Source organism: Pleurodeles waltl, chromosome 3_1 (genome assembly GCF_031143425.1).
Source record: "Pleurodeles waltl isolate 20211129_DDA chromosome 3_1, aPleWal1.hap1.20221129, whole genome shotgun sequence".
In the NCBI taxonomy this organism is placed as follows: Eukaryota; Metazoa; Chordata; class Amphibia; order Caudata; family Salamandridae; genus Pleurodeles; species Pleurodeles waltl.
Window position 1 is genome coordinate 320,772,294 of NC_090440.1, and position 14,064 is coordinate 320,786,357.

Here is a 14,064-nt window from a genome sequence, read left to right on the forward strand (position 1 = left end):
ATTTGAACTGCAGTGTAGCTAATTAGTGTACCTGAGGGTTTCCGCCCTTCCTGCCGCAACCCATATGTCTCAAGACATTCCACCACCTTCTCTCCACCACAGCAAAGACAGAGCGGCGGATGCATGCGGGTAAATGCATGTGGGATAGAAAACTGTTGATCAGCAGTGGGGGTATGCGGGGCACTACTGAAAAGAAAAAAAACCTGCAGGGGTCCCCCGTAAATTAAGAAAAACAGCACAGGAGTGATGTGGGCTGCAAATAAGTCAAAAAATATAAAGGTCGTTGCCCGTTCTCTTCCCACAAAGCAAAGGCTGGAGAGGCAGAGCAGCAAATGACGGGAAAATAAAGCAACACTAGGCAGGGCAATCACTATACAGCAAACCATGCAGAGGCGATTTGTCACACAATGAAATATTCTATAACCGTGCCTGAGGCAGGTAAGTGAACCTTCCTGTGTCGTGGTAGCTTCCAGTCAACTGAGCCAAACTACATGCACAGCTCTTGTGCACAGGAGGCTATGTGGCAGCTGGGCGCATTCAGACCTCCATTTGAGCCAAAGAAACCATAGGCTGCTCCAGCACAACAGCAAGGTAATTGCTACGGTGCAAAGTTCAAGGCCGATAGACATGAGGGTCAGTCCCACGTACTGGGAAAGGATAGCTCTACTTTACTGAGACTCCTATGTAGAAGAGAAGCTTCACAATTGCATGGAGGTCCCACTTACCCCGATGTAGTGTAGTTCAGGAGTGGGAAAAATATGTGGTACCAAATAAACTGTTAGATAGTCTCCATTGTAGACGATGGGCACAGTAACCATGCCAAAAAGCAATGTTGGTTGCACCCACAGCACAGCAGAAACACGTTTGCAGACTCACGATGGGCGGTTTGAGCTTTGCATCAGCTCTTGCAAGGGCATGTTATATTGATAGATTCTGGATGGTAGCCAAAAGCTGATGCAGACCTCTCCAGGTACTGCCAAGACAGAGTGCTGCATCAGCTGAAGGACACTTTCAATCACAGATTTAATTAGCAGCTTCTGATCTTCAGGAGCTGCAAGTGTACCGCCTTGAATCGATCTTCAGAAGACAGCACAATGGATCATGCACCTGCTGCAGATGTGTATGTGTAACCTGACGGTAATCAATTTTGACACTGCGAAGTTGAGTTAAATGTCCATCTTCCCCACCTTGACCAATTGAGTACCACATGATATTTGCGAGTGTGCTGTACAAATGGAAGCTGTGTTTCTGGAGGTATTTTTATTGCGACAAGTAGAAAAACAACAGAGTAGCCAATAAGACCAGGGTAAGACTAGACATGTTAGTGTTTGCTAAAAGCAGAAAAAATGTAATGTGGAGCACAGAGGGTATGGGCAAAAATTAAGCAAAGGGGAAACACGATGCGTTAATACTTTTGTTAATATGACCAAAAACATAGCTCAGTAGGTCCAGGGCTTTAAGATTTTCAGTAAGGGTGGCTGTGTCCTTCGCCTTCCCAGGGATAATAAACTGAATAAGCGAAGCGCATTATTTAGTGCTACAAAAGTGGCAATACTACGAGTGCTACATAAAGACAACTCATTAGAACATAGGCTATGTATAGAAAATAATGCTTGTTGTGAAGCACATGCAACATTTCTAATGTGGAGTGGAAACTGATAATGCTGCCTCCCCAATTATTTTCTTACACCTAATAGACAGGACAAAATCTCATACAAAATAGCCTTGTTGCAACTCCAGGTGAGGAGAGAACATGCTAAATGGAACACAATGAATGAAATGTAGAATGAAGGTCACATAGGGAGTAAAACCTCTGTACTAGACGCTGTGTTAGGTGTTGTCACATAGGCTAAGGTCATGAGTGTGTCAAATATTGATCTAGTACGACGAGTGTCATGCAGTGAGCTCCACTCAGCATGGTGGACTTTGCTGAAATCGCCACGTTGATGAATGGCATTGATGGTACAGAAAACAGAGGGCAAGGCCAGCAGCAGATGAATGAGAAGCTACGTTTCTCGAAAGCTTCTCAGCTGTTGACATGAGATTGACCATTCCATGGGCAACATTAATAGCCAGGATACCAGTCCCATGGGCACTAGCTTGTGTATCAAACCACTCAATCAATCACACATCATCAGAGGTTTCATTGCATTTCTCCTGCGATCACATGGAGGGGCCGAGAAAGGCATCATAGGAAAGAAAAGGAAGGGCCTTTCCTTTTCTTTGATGGCTTGCTCAGCATGCATACTAGACACCAGGGAGTTTAAAAAAAAAATTGTATGCATAAGGGGAGCGGCCCCTTGGGCAAGGGCCACTCCCCAGGAGGCGGCAAATTATTTTTAGACCATTTCTGCCCTCCCCGGGGGCAGATCGGCCTATTATAATTAGGGCGATCTGCCCCCAAGGGGGGCAGAAACCGCTTGACACCAGGGATAATTATTATTATTATTTTTTATATGTGGGGAGCGACCCCTTAGGCAAGGGTCACTCCCCTGGGGGAAAAATTAGTCTTAGGCCATTTCTGCCCCCCCCCCCTGGGAGCTGATCGGGGTATTTCTATTAGGCTGATCTGCCCCCAAGGGGGAGAAACCACTTGGGCACCAGGGATTGGGGTGTGTGTATGTGTGTGTTTTGTTTGGGGGGCAGCCCTTTGGGCAAGGGTCGTTCCCCATGGGGGCACATTACTGTTGGCCATTATGTGCCCCCTTGGGGGCAGGTTGGCCTATTTTTGGAAGGGAAGGCCCATCTGCCCCCAAGGGGGACAGAAAGCCCACCAGAGACCAGGGAAGATTTTTTTTTCAAAATAAGAGGGTGGGGGTATGTCCATACCCCCACCCCAAATAAATAGGTCCAAAGTTGTTCTGCCCACTGGTGGGCAGATGTGGCAATTACCCCCGATCCACACCCCGGGGGCAGAAAGACTACTAGATGCCAGGGAATAAATAATAAAATAGTGTGGTGGTGGCTACCAACCAGTATCGGCTTGGTTATGCCCCCACACCAACTGAAGAGGGTTACAGTCTTTCAGCTCTCCCCCCGCACAGTAAAACATCTTATCCCATGGCAAGCAAGAGGACATTTGATTATTTGGGGTTTTGGTTTTACATTTGGGCCATGAGAGCTTGGCTAACTCTCAAAATCGTCCCACTTGGAATGGTGAGGGCTGCACTTTTTGGATTTGGGACGCTGCCATGTAGAAAAATCCACAAGACCTAGACACATCTGAAAGCCAAACATCTGGGTGAGTCCAGGCTGGTGTGCTTCACATGCACCCCACACCATTTTCTTGCCCACAATGCCCTCCAAACCTCCAACTTTGCTGGAAATCACAAATTTTTTCCACATTTTTGTGATGGAACCTTCTGGAATCTGTAGGAATCCAAATCAAATCAAATCAAATCAAATCATTAACATTTATAAAGCGCGCTACTCACCCGTGCGGGTCTCAAGGCGCTAGGGGAAAAAGGGGGGGGTTATCGCTGTTCGAACAGCCAGGTCTTTAGGAGTCTCCGGAAAGCGGAGTGGTCCTGGGTGGTCTTGAGGCTGGTGGGGAGGGAGTTCCAGGTCTTGGCCGCCAGGAAGGAGAAAGATCTCCCACCCGCCAAAATTCCTACCACCCAGCATTGTCTCATCTATACCGATAAAAATCCTGCCCCACTTGTCAGCCTAAAAATTTTTTTTTTCAAACTGCCCTTTTGGACCCTCTTTGGTTCCCCCTCAATTTTGGCATGTTTTTGGCTCTTCCCTGTCACGGTGTGGTGATCCCACACAGGAATGTGGGAAAAATGTGATTTTTCAGCTAAATTTGAGGTTTGCTGAGGATTCTGGACACTGTGGGATCCACGCAAGTCACACCTCACTGGACTCCCTCAGGTGTCTAGTTTTCAGAAATGTCTGGGTTTGGTAGGTTTCCCTGTATGGCTGCTGAGCCCAGGACCAAAAACGCAGGTGCCCCCTGCAAAAACAGGTAGTCTTGCATTTGATAATTCTAATGTGTCCACATTGTGTTTTGAGGCATTTCCTGTTGTGGGCGCTAGGCCTTCCCACACAAGTGAGGTACCATTTTTATCGGGAGACTTGGGAAACGCTCGGTGGAAGGAAATTTGTGACTACTCTCAGATTCCAGAACTTTCTGTCACCAAAATGTGAGGAAAAAGTATTTTTTGGGCCAACTTTTGAGGTTTGCAAAGGATTCTGGGTAACAGAACCTGGTGAGAGCCCCACAAGTCACTCCATCTTGGATTCCCCTAGGTGTCTAGTTTTAAAAAATGCACAGGTTTCCCCAGGTGCCGGCTGAGCTAGAGGCCAAAATCTACAGCTAGGGACTTTGCAAAAAACACAGCAGATTTCAATGTAAAAACGTGATGTGTCCATGTTGCGTTTACTGTCGCGAGCATTAGGCCTACCCATGCAAATGAGGTACCATTTTCATCAGGAGACTTGGGGGAACACAAAATAGCAAAACAAGTGTTATTGCCCCTTGTCTTTCTCTACATTTTTTCCTTCTAAATGTTCAACAGTGTGTAAAAAAGATGTCTATTCGAGAAATGCCCTGTAATTCACATGCTAGTATCGGCACCCCGGAATTCAGAGATGTGCAAATAACCACTGCTTCTCAACACCTTATCCTGTGCCCATTTTGGAAATACAAAGGTTTTCTTGGTACCCATTTTTCACTCTTTATCTTTCAGTAAATTAATTGCTGTATACCTGGTATAGAATGAAAACCCACTGCAAGATGCAGCTCATTTATTGGCTCTGAGTACCTAGGGCTCTTGATGAACCTACAAGCCCTATATATCCCCGCAACCAGAAGAGTCCAGCAGACGTAACAGTATATTGCTTTAAAAAATCTGACATCGCAGGACAAAGTTACAGAGTAAAATGTGGAGAAAAATTGCTCTTTTTTCACCTAAATTTCAATATGTTTTTATTTCAGCTGCTATTTTCTGTAGGAAAACCCTTGTAGGATCTACACAAATTACCCCTTGCTGCATTCCAAATGTTGTCTACTTTTCAGAAATGTTTAGCTTTCTGCAATCCAGCATTGGTTTCACACCCATTTCTGTCACTAACTGGAAGGAGGCTAAAAGCACAAAAAATAGTCAAAATGGTGTATGTCCCAGTAAAATGCCAAAATTGTGTTGAAAAACCTGGTTCTCTGATTCAAGTCTGCCTGTTCCTGAAAGCTGGGAAGATGGTGATTTTAGCACCATAAACCATAAAATGAAGGGGTGGTTATTTTCCTGAATAAAGTGAAACTGTTTTCCATTTATCCTTGCTGTACTGAAATGCATACAAGAAAGTGCACAGATGAATATAATGTTTCATGTATGCCACATTTAATTGTTGTTTGAAAAATGTTTGTTATAGTATTTTAAGCATTCTTATTCTTTATAATCATTTTATATTCAACCATTTAATTTTGAAAATGTACTTGTGCATATTTGGCTTGGCTGGAGTGAAGGCTCACTTTTTTCCTGCGTTTCAATTTTCAATGTGAAGCTTGCTTTTTGCATGTTTTTCTAAAGCGGCTGGTGCTGAAACTAATAAGGAGTCCATTGTGCGTGCGAGATAAGAGAGTCTTATAGAAGCGTTACAAGGATGGATGGAATATCCAGAATTGGCAGTTATTGCTTTGAAATTCCTGAGCGTAAGGCTGCACCAAGGCCACATGGAAGAGACTAAAAAGAGTTACTGGTACCAATTATCCATTTGATTTACGATTTTGTTTTTCAGAGGGAGTTTGACAATGATGCCATTTTTGGAAGGATTGAGATTTAGGTGTGGTTTAGTTCGTTAAAAGTTCAGACCCCCTTATTCCTTTGAGCAGAACGGACCTACCTGAGGTACAAACCTCAAATTCCTAAATATCTAGCGGCTTTATGCTGCATACACCTCTCTTGACAGAATCGTCTACCTTTTCTCTGATATCCTTTTAAATATTAGAATAGTTATGAATTTAGATTCAATGGATTGGCAGGAGATTCTGAAGTTAGATTTTAAACACCAAACACTTTTCTTGATTTTCTGCATGGTTGCTATTGAGATATTGGTATTGCATATGATAATCCGATTAAATATTGTGCAATGTTTAACTCTCCTTTCGTGATTCTGTATATCCATACCATGGTTCTGAGACTCATTTATGTAAGTTTAACTTTGAGTCAGTAATAAAGCCCTTTGAAACACTAAGTTGGTCTCTGAGACTGAATATGTGACCATTTCATCGCACTGTAATATATTTGAAATATTTGATGGGAGTCTCCTCACCTCTCGAAAAAGAGAAAGAAAAGACTGGATCAGCAGTTATCACAGCTTCTAAAGTATCTTTAGTTTTTTGTTAAGACACTGCAGGGCACAAAAGATTTTAGGATCAATGGTCCGAGAACCTCTTATTTTTATACTGTGGTCATGAGAACAATTAAAATGTGTGCAGTGTGCACATGAAAAGAACCTTCTGAGAACTGCAAATTATTTTTATCATTAATGTTTTATGTGTCTTAGAATATTTTAATAAAATATGAGAAAAAGAAGGAACCACAGCTGAATTCAAGACTAAGGGGGTCATTCTGACCCCGGCGGTCATGGACCGCCGGGGCCAGGGTTGGCGGGAGCACCGCCAACAGGCTGGCGGTGCCCCGCAGGGCATTCTGACCGCGGCGCTTTGGCCGCGGTCAGAAGAGGAAAACCGGCGGTCTCCCGCCGGTTTTCCGCTGCCCATAAGAATCCTCCATGGCGGCGCAGCTCGCTGCGCCGCCATGGGGATTCTGACACCCCATACCGCCATCCTGTTCCTGGCGGCTCTGCCGCCAGGAACAGGATGGCGGTATGGGGTGTCGTGGGGCCCCTGGGGGCCCCTGCAGTGCCCTTGCCAATTGCATGGGCACTGCAGCGGCCCCCGTAAGAGGGCCCCACTTTGTATTTCAGTGTCTGCTTTGCAACAGCACCCGTCGCACCTTCCCACTCCGCCGGCTCCATTCAGAGCCGGCGTCCTCGTGGGAAGGTTGATTTCCACTGGGCTGGCGGGCGGCCTTTTGGCGGTCGCCCGCCAGCCCAGTGGAAATCCCAGAATCACCGCAGCGGTCTGACGACCGTGGTGCGGTGTTCTGGCGGTTGTACTTTGGCGGGCGGCCTCTGCCGCCCGCCAAGGTAAGAATCAGGGCCTAAGTGCTTTAGTATTACTTACTGATATGTGTACTCCCTGTACATCCTCAGCCAGAGGATACTGACACTGAATTGCTTCAGTGATTTAGGGCCAGATGTATCAAATACCTGTTTTGCATTCCTTAAATAGTGAATTTTAAGAAATTGCTATTTGAGAAATGCAAAATGGGATGTAAGAAATGGGATGTAAGAAAATAGCGAATCCCTAATAGCGATTTCTTAAAATTTGCAATCGCTATTAGGGAATCGTTATTAGGGAATGGGACTCCATTCATCCCTATTGGCCTGGCCCTTAGGTGCGAATAGTTTTGCATTTCCTAATTTGCGAATTCCTGTTAGGAATTTGCAACTTAGGTATTGCAAATCCAAGGGTGCTGGGGCCCAAGGGCCCTTTGATGCACCCCCCCAAAGAAATTGTGCACCTGTAAAGTGCACGCATGTTCTCGGGGAATGTGTGCGCTACATGGTACTTTAAAAAATGCATTTGTAATGCATTTTAAAAAATTGCACATGGTTACCGCCAAATTTGAATTTGTGGTAATTGCATTTCCTAAATTCCCAGTTTGCATTTAGGAAACGCATGATACATGTGCATAGGTAATCGCAAAAAGGTATTCTCCATTTGCGATTACCTATTTAGGGAATCGCTATTTTTGTGATTCCTTAAATTGCACTGCGAATGCCTTTCATAATTACTGAATAACATGTTGGGGACAGTAGACATCCTCTACCCCATATCTCCTCGCTCGTCTCAAAGCCTAGGGTACTGCAATTATGTGGTAGCGGAATAAAAAGTAAAGTGATAGGACTGATTAAATTACATTGAAAAGTAAAGAAAAATGATGCATCAATGAAAGGCCAATTATGTGCCATTATATGATATTAAAATCCAATTATGCAGCACTTTCAGTAGCATCCTTTCCTAGCTGTTTTAGCATTTCCAACACATTGGTGCAAAATAGATTGCAGAACTACAGAAAATAAGTGGGCTTCATGGAACAGAAATCTTTACGCATTAGTAGATCTTATTTTGTTTTTGGGAGATCCTCCACTTGTCTATTCATCTGCCTGGCAGTCGGATGCTTAAGGCCACTGCCCCACTTCCTCACAAACAATTAAAAAAATATTGATGTCTCCTTTGACAATAAATTATACTATAAACTGTGGACGAAGTAACTGCCACATGCTCTAGTCTTCTGAAAATTGAAAATAAAATTCTATCGTTTCTACCAGAGGACACTCGTGCACATTCTTATCAGCTCTCCTCTTTGCTGTGTCAATGTCCTTAATTTGGGGCTTCTCTCCTTCCTAGTACCCTCTCTTCATTTGGTTTAAAACAGCAACTCGGCTCCTGCTTAAATTTGCGTTACACAATAAAGATCCTTTCTTTACAAAGCAAGTTTTCAACTGGTTTACAGCAAGCCTCTCTTTACGGCCCACTACTGTTCACTTCATGGTGGTAACCAAGACGAGAAAGATGAGACAGGGTGGATGTGCTTTTTCCTCTCGGGTGGCCATCTTCTGGAATTCCAAGTCCATTGACCTTTGCTTGAAGAGTGCACAAATGGAGAAAAGCTGTGGTCAAACCACTATTAAAAAGGTTTAATCATAACCCTAAGGTAGAAGCCAGTCACAGGCCTTTCACGCTTTTCCAGCTACTTCCACTATAAGTGAGAAATCCATGGCTCATAAGCTTTTAGGACACCTTAGGCAACTAGATACTAGTCAGATGGGATGTACAGAGATGGATTTAATGACTGTTACTATGAACTCAGATGGTTTTCACCTTATACCTTTTCACCTGTCTCACTTTGCTGGATCGCTCTACCATGTTTCACATGGCAGGCTACTCTATTTTGAGCCAGCAAACCTGTCTCACTTTGCTGGCTCAAAATTGTCTACATCGGAAGGTCAGGCAATGGTTTCAGTCCTTCCAGTTCAAAAGAAAACAATCCTTAATTCTTCCTTTTTGTGCATGCCCCTGGATAGTTGGGTGTGGAGTCTTGCAGGGTCATCTCTCTCACAATTTGTTTAATATTTATCCTCTTTCCCTTCCTATAAGTATACAAGCATGTAGACTTGTGGTGATTTCCTATGCAGATAACACCCTGATTATTCTGAGGTTCAATAATCCATCAAGGGACATCCATTTTAAGGCAGATTAATGTTTATTTGCTATCCAGCACTAAATGAACTCTGTTTTCCTCAAGCTCAATGCCTCCCATGTATGGGAAGTGCCAATCTCAGCAGAAAAGGTTAACAGCCTTGGATTTCTTCTGGAAAAGGATATCAATCTGAGTTCCTTGATCAGTTATTTTATTTGATCTTGCAGCTACTGGATGAGAATCTTGAAAAAACCCTCCTTTTTATCCCAGATCCCCAGAACACTTGAGCTCTGGTGGTCAACGCCTCTGTTACTTTGGGACTCTCCTGACTCGATTATCCTAACTCCTGTTACTTGGACCTTCTAGCCTCTGCAATTAGTTGTCTTCAAAGAGTGCAGAACAAAGTGGTTGAGTTGTCTTTAGCTTCAGAAAATATGACAGCCCACCGTAGTTTACACATTAATAGGGTCGAGCGCGCAAGCGCTCTGGCCCCTGTTGTAATCTTTCTGTGGGCTTTTAACCACACCCCTGTCACACCCATCAGTTTGGTTGGTTCATGGGCTTGCTTTTTAAAATTTGCTTGATTTCATTAGTGAAAGGCATGCAGACGTTATGTCTTTTCCAGTATTTAGCCCTCCTCGAGAGCACCGGTAAACTACTGAAAACATGCAAGGCTCTGTGTTTTCGCATGGCTTCTGGACTACTTTTTCTTTTTATTTCCTATACAGCGTGACCTCGATGGGTAATAGTTGAGCGCTTTGCATGACATCAACCCTGTTACATGGATAATTGTAGTACTGCAGATTACAATTTGATGGTCACATGGACAATTGCACTTTTGCCAATACTTTTGACTGCGAGCTAACTTCTGTTTCCTTTTGTGTGTCTTCTTCAAGCTCATGGCGGCAGCCGACTCGTTTTTATTGAAACTTGCTTTGTCTTTCCCCTTCAATATTGCTCTTTGGGAAAATCATGGGCCAGATCTTGCATGGGTGCAGATTTACGATGTTCAGCAAAGTTTCCACACAAGTACTCCTGAAAACCTGCAATAATCCAAGGTTTCTATTCCTGGAAAATGTTTGTGAATTCCATTACAAATATTATCATTCATATTTGCCTAAGGGAAGTCTGCGGAGCACTTGCTAACTTTCTACTTTATTTTCTAACTTTATTTATTTTTTCCTTCGGGGAAAATGTTTTCCCATGGAGAATATTTCTCTCAACATCCTCACTAAATGTGGGGAGTTCTAGACCCTTCTCACCTTTGAAAGAGATTTACTCCTGCTCATGTACGGTGTAAATTTCCAACCTTTTCCAGTGTATTAACTGGCCTTGGGAGGGGGAAGTGGAGTGCACTTAACTGTGCATCTCTGTTTGGCAGGCCATCTTTGGCAGGCCAATCAGACATGCGCAGATAGGTTTCTCCAACCCGGTTTGACAGCTGGGTCGGAGAAACAGCACAGACTCCCTGTGCCTGAGTGAGTGGTAAACCAGCCTGCTCGGGACAATCCTTGCACTGCTCTCATGCTTGATAGTAGCATGAGAGCTGCGCAGTGATTGCACAGGGACTCTGAAGCTGCTGGGCCCAGGAAGAGGAGTGTGAGGCGGCCAGCAGCACCAGGTACGTATTATTTTATTATTAACTCCCGGCGCACTCCCCCCACTCCCTCTCCACCTGCCCCACTACCTTTAAAATGCGTCGGCCGCCACTCCACAATACACATTTTCTGTCATGTATCATAAAATGTGGATGGCACACCACATCTCTGTTCTTGCATGTGTGAGGCCTCCTCTGCTTAGCATGCCAAAAACATCTGTGATGTACGTACAGAATCACCAGTGTTCCTCTACAGTTCATTCACCTTTAAAATCTCTACTGCCCATCTGGGGCCTGTTGAAACTAGCTACAACTGGTTAAATTGGAAATACACGCTATTTTACATGTATGTGCATGGCGTGCATAACACCTGAGAAAGTATCCTGGCACCTGAAGCAGTAGACATTGCAGAGCCTGGCTGGGGCCTAGTTGGAAAGCCAGTTTTTGAGTTTTGTGTGACTTATTTGTAGAGAAGTACCATAACGACTTTTTAATCTGTTGTTTATTAGAAGAAGTTTTATTTTTTGAATCGCAGGATGGTGTTATAGTTTTGGGCCTGAACCTTGACTGGAAGGGGTCGAGGAGGTGGTTGTCTGTGAGGTGGTCCGATAGATTTTCTGTTGATGAGTTTTTCTAGGATTTTCACTGGGTAAGAAAGCAGAGGGATAGGTCAGTATTTTGCCAGTTTCTTTGGGTCTGCTGAGGGTTTCTTCAAGCAGGAAAGAATGGTGGCATGTTTCCAGGCTCTGGAAGGATGAACATGGTGATGGAGTTTCTGAGAATCAGGGTGACAAACAATTCATCCTTTGCCACACACGCCACTTTTGTGTTACAGATGTTACTAGGCTTTCAAGAAACATAAGGCATAGTTACTTGTTAAAGCTGCCTATGTTTTTTTTCTGTAGAAGATTGCACATTTTGAATGATCCCTCAAACACAAGTTACAGATTAAAACAAAGACGATGTTAAACTTTATTCAGCAAATCTCCAGAGCACTGACACATTCTGTTTCCTATTACTCTGACCTGGCATTTTATTAGCGTGAACTTTATTACCATTCTAATAATTTAAGGCTTGTCTGGAAGAAAGAAATGATGATAGAGAATGGAAACATTTTGAAATCTTCATAGTTTGACAAACACATTTCTACCCCAGACAAGGACTGGAGTAATACTCAATGCGTTTACTTGGTGAGTACCAATGCACTCTTCTGTTCAATAATTTAGTTTATTTGTTACACCCCACAGTCTCATGAGATTGCAGAGGAATGTATGTATGGTTATTTATATAGTGCAAACAGAGCTCTGAAGCAACTGAGCACTGTATGTTACATTGAGGGGGCAAGGAGACAATCTATAAGCTCATGTACATCAAGTGGGGATTACGCGAATACATCTCACAGATAACTTTTCCAGACTCACATGATGTTAAGGCAAGATTGGAGCCTGGGATTCGATCCAGGGTCTCCAGCTTCTGAAGTCATGAGCTCTAATCACAACTGTGAGGAGTATATGCTCTCCGCAGCTCAAAGTAGAATTGACGAACTATCTACTTCTACACAAGGCACTCAAACACTCTTTGTAGACTTTCAACAAGAGTTTTTGACTTCCTAATAAATAACAAATCAGAAAGTGTGGGGAGCTAAAAGTCACAGAAGGACAACTAACCTGTTTCCTTAGAAGCTCAAGGCCTCGGATACAATCAATGCTTGTGTTTTAGAGGTTGTGCATTCAGAGCCAAACTAACCATTTGGGCATTATGACTTTTTGTGGTGGACTGCAAGCTAAGAATCTTCTTTTAGGGCTGTTTTGGCCACAGTGACCTAGCTTTGAAAGTGCTTAGCCAATATATTTGAAAAAGTGTGCTGGACAATGCACTGTTTAGATCGCTTTTTCTAAGAATTTCTTTTTATGGAGAATCCTTCTCAAGCCAACAGGAGACAGTGTGGGTTTGGTGGGGAGCATCACCCCTCAAATTGTCAGGCTTTGCCACTTAGCTCCGTTGCACTGGTGAGAGATGTCCTGATTTTAATTTTGTCACAGGACTGGCTTTGGCACCCATTTCTGCTCTGTGTCCTTCTCAAACTGGGAGTAACCAGTTTTGCATGGCAGCATATTCTTAGTCTCAACATGTAACTGTGGTTTACCATGCACAATGACAAGCCACCATCCACTCAAGATTTGGTCTATTTTTTCACCGCCACCCAAATGAGGGCATTTTAGAAGGGATTAAAAAGGGTCACTATGAACTCTTGGTGTCTCCAGTTAAATAGATATATTTACACACAGCCTACTCCCAGAAGGGGCTTTAGCCACCCATAAAAGTCAGAACAAGGATTCCTTGGTAAGGGTACGGCAGTGCATCAGGATTTGATGTGGATTCGCCAAAACATTAACAGGGAAATCTAAGGCAAAGCCAAGGATTAATTCTGGCCCTAAAAGCCTGTCCACAAGCTGAGCTCTGCAAATATTTGGTATGTAAATCATGCACCAAACATCACGTTAGATCATAATAATGTGTCTTTAAAATTCAAGAAAGTGTATTTCTTCAACATGTGGAAGCATGTTACCTTACTACAGTAAAATATTTGAAAAGTGTTTATTAAAAGTGAGAATTTTAAACATGAGCTAAGACAGTCTTCCCACTCCGTGTCAACAATGCTAATAATAAACTAAGAGGCAAGTCAGTTGTCAGGTATATCTTAAAAGTTGCCTAGATTCTTACTATAGATAGACCAACTTCATAGGCAAGTAAATTAAACACAAGAAGAGGGTTTGTGTGAAGCACTCATGTATTTGAATGTGCTCCAATATGTGATAATGAACAAAAAGGAATCTCAGTGAAATAAAGTATTTGCCTAAAATCACACAATTTGGTCAAGCAGAGATGCTGGGATTGATGGCAGATTTTCCAGTTTGCTGATCCAGTGTTGAGATTTTAACTCACTTTTCTATGATACGTGGTTGGCAACTGTTGCCCTATGCTACATTACTTCCTTTCAAGCTCAGCTCGGTTTGGCTCAAGGTTCCAAGAAAACCTTGAGTTGAGGAGGAACTAGGCTCCTAGCTCAAGCCTGGCTTGAGCTTTCATTGGTTCTCAATCACCAATCATGGCCTATGCAACTTCTCTTTGCACCAGGGAACTGTGCACCTCTCTTTTGAGGGGAATATAGGAGCTTTCAGGCATGAGTGATAT

General features: G+C 43.4%; 1 protein-coding gene across 1 annotated transcript in view; it reads right to left on the reverse strand.

Moving 5' to 3' along the window:
- Nucleotides 1–14,064, reverse strand: part of SCG3 (secretogranin III) — a 202,789-nt gene that overhangs the window by 11,339 nt on the left and 177,386 nt on the right. The gene's annotated exons all lie outside the window — the stretch shown is intronic.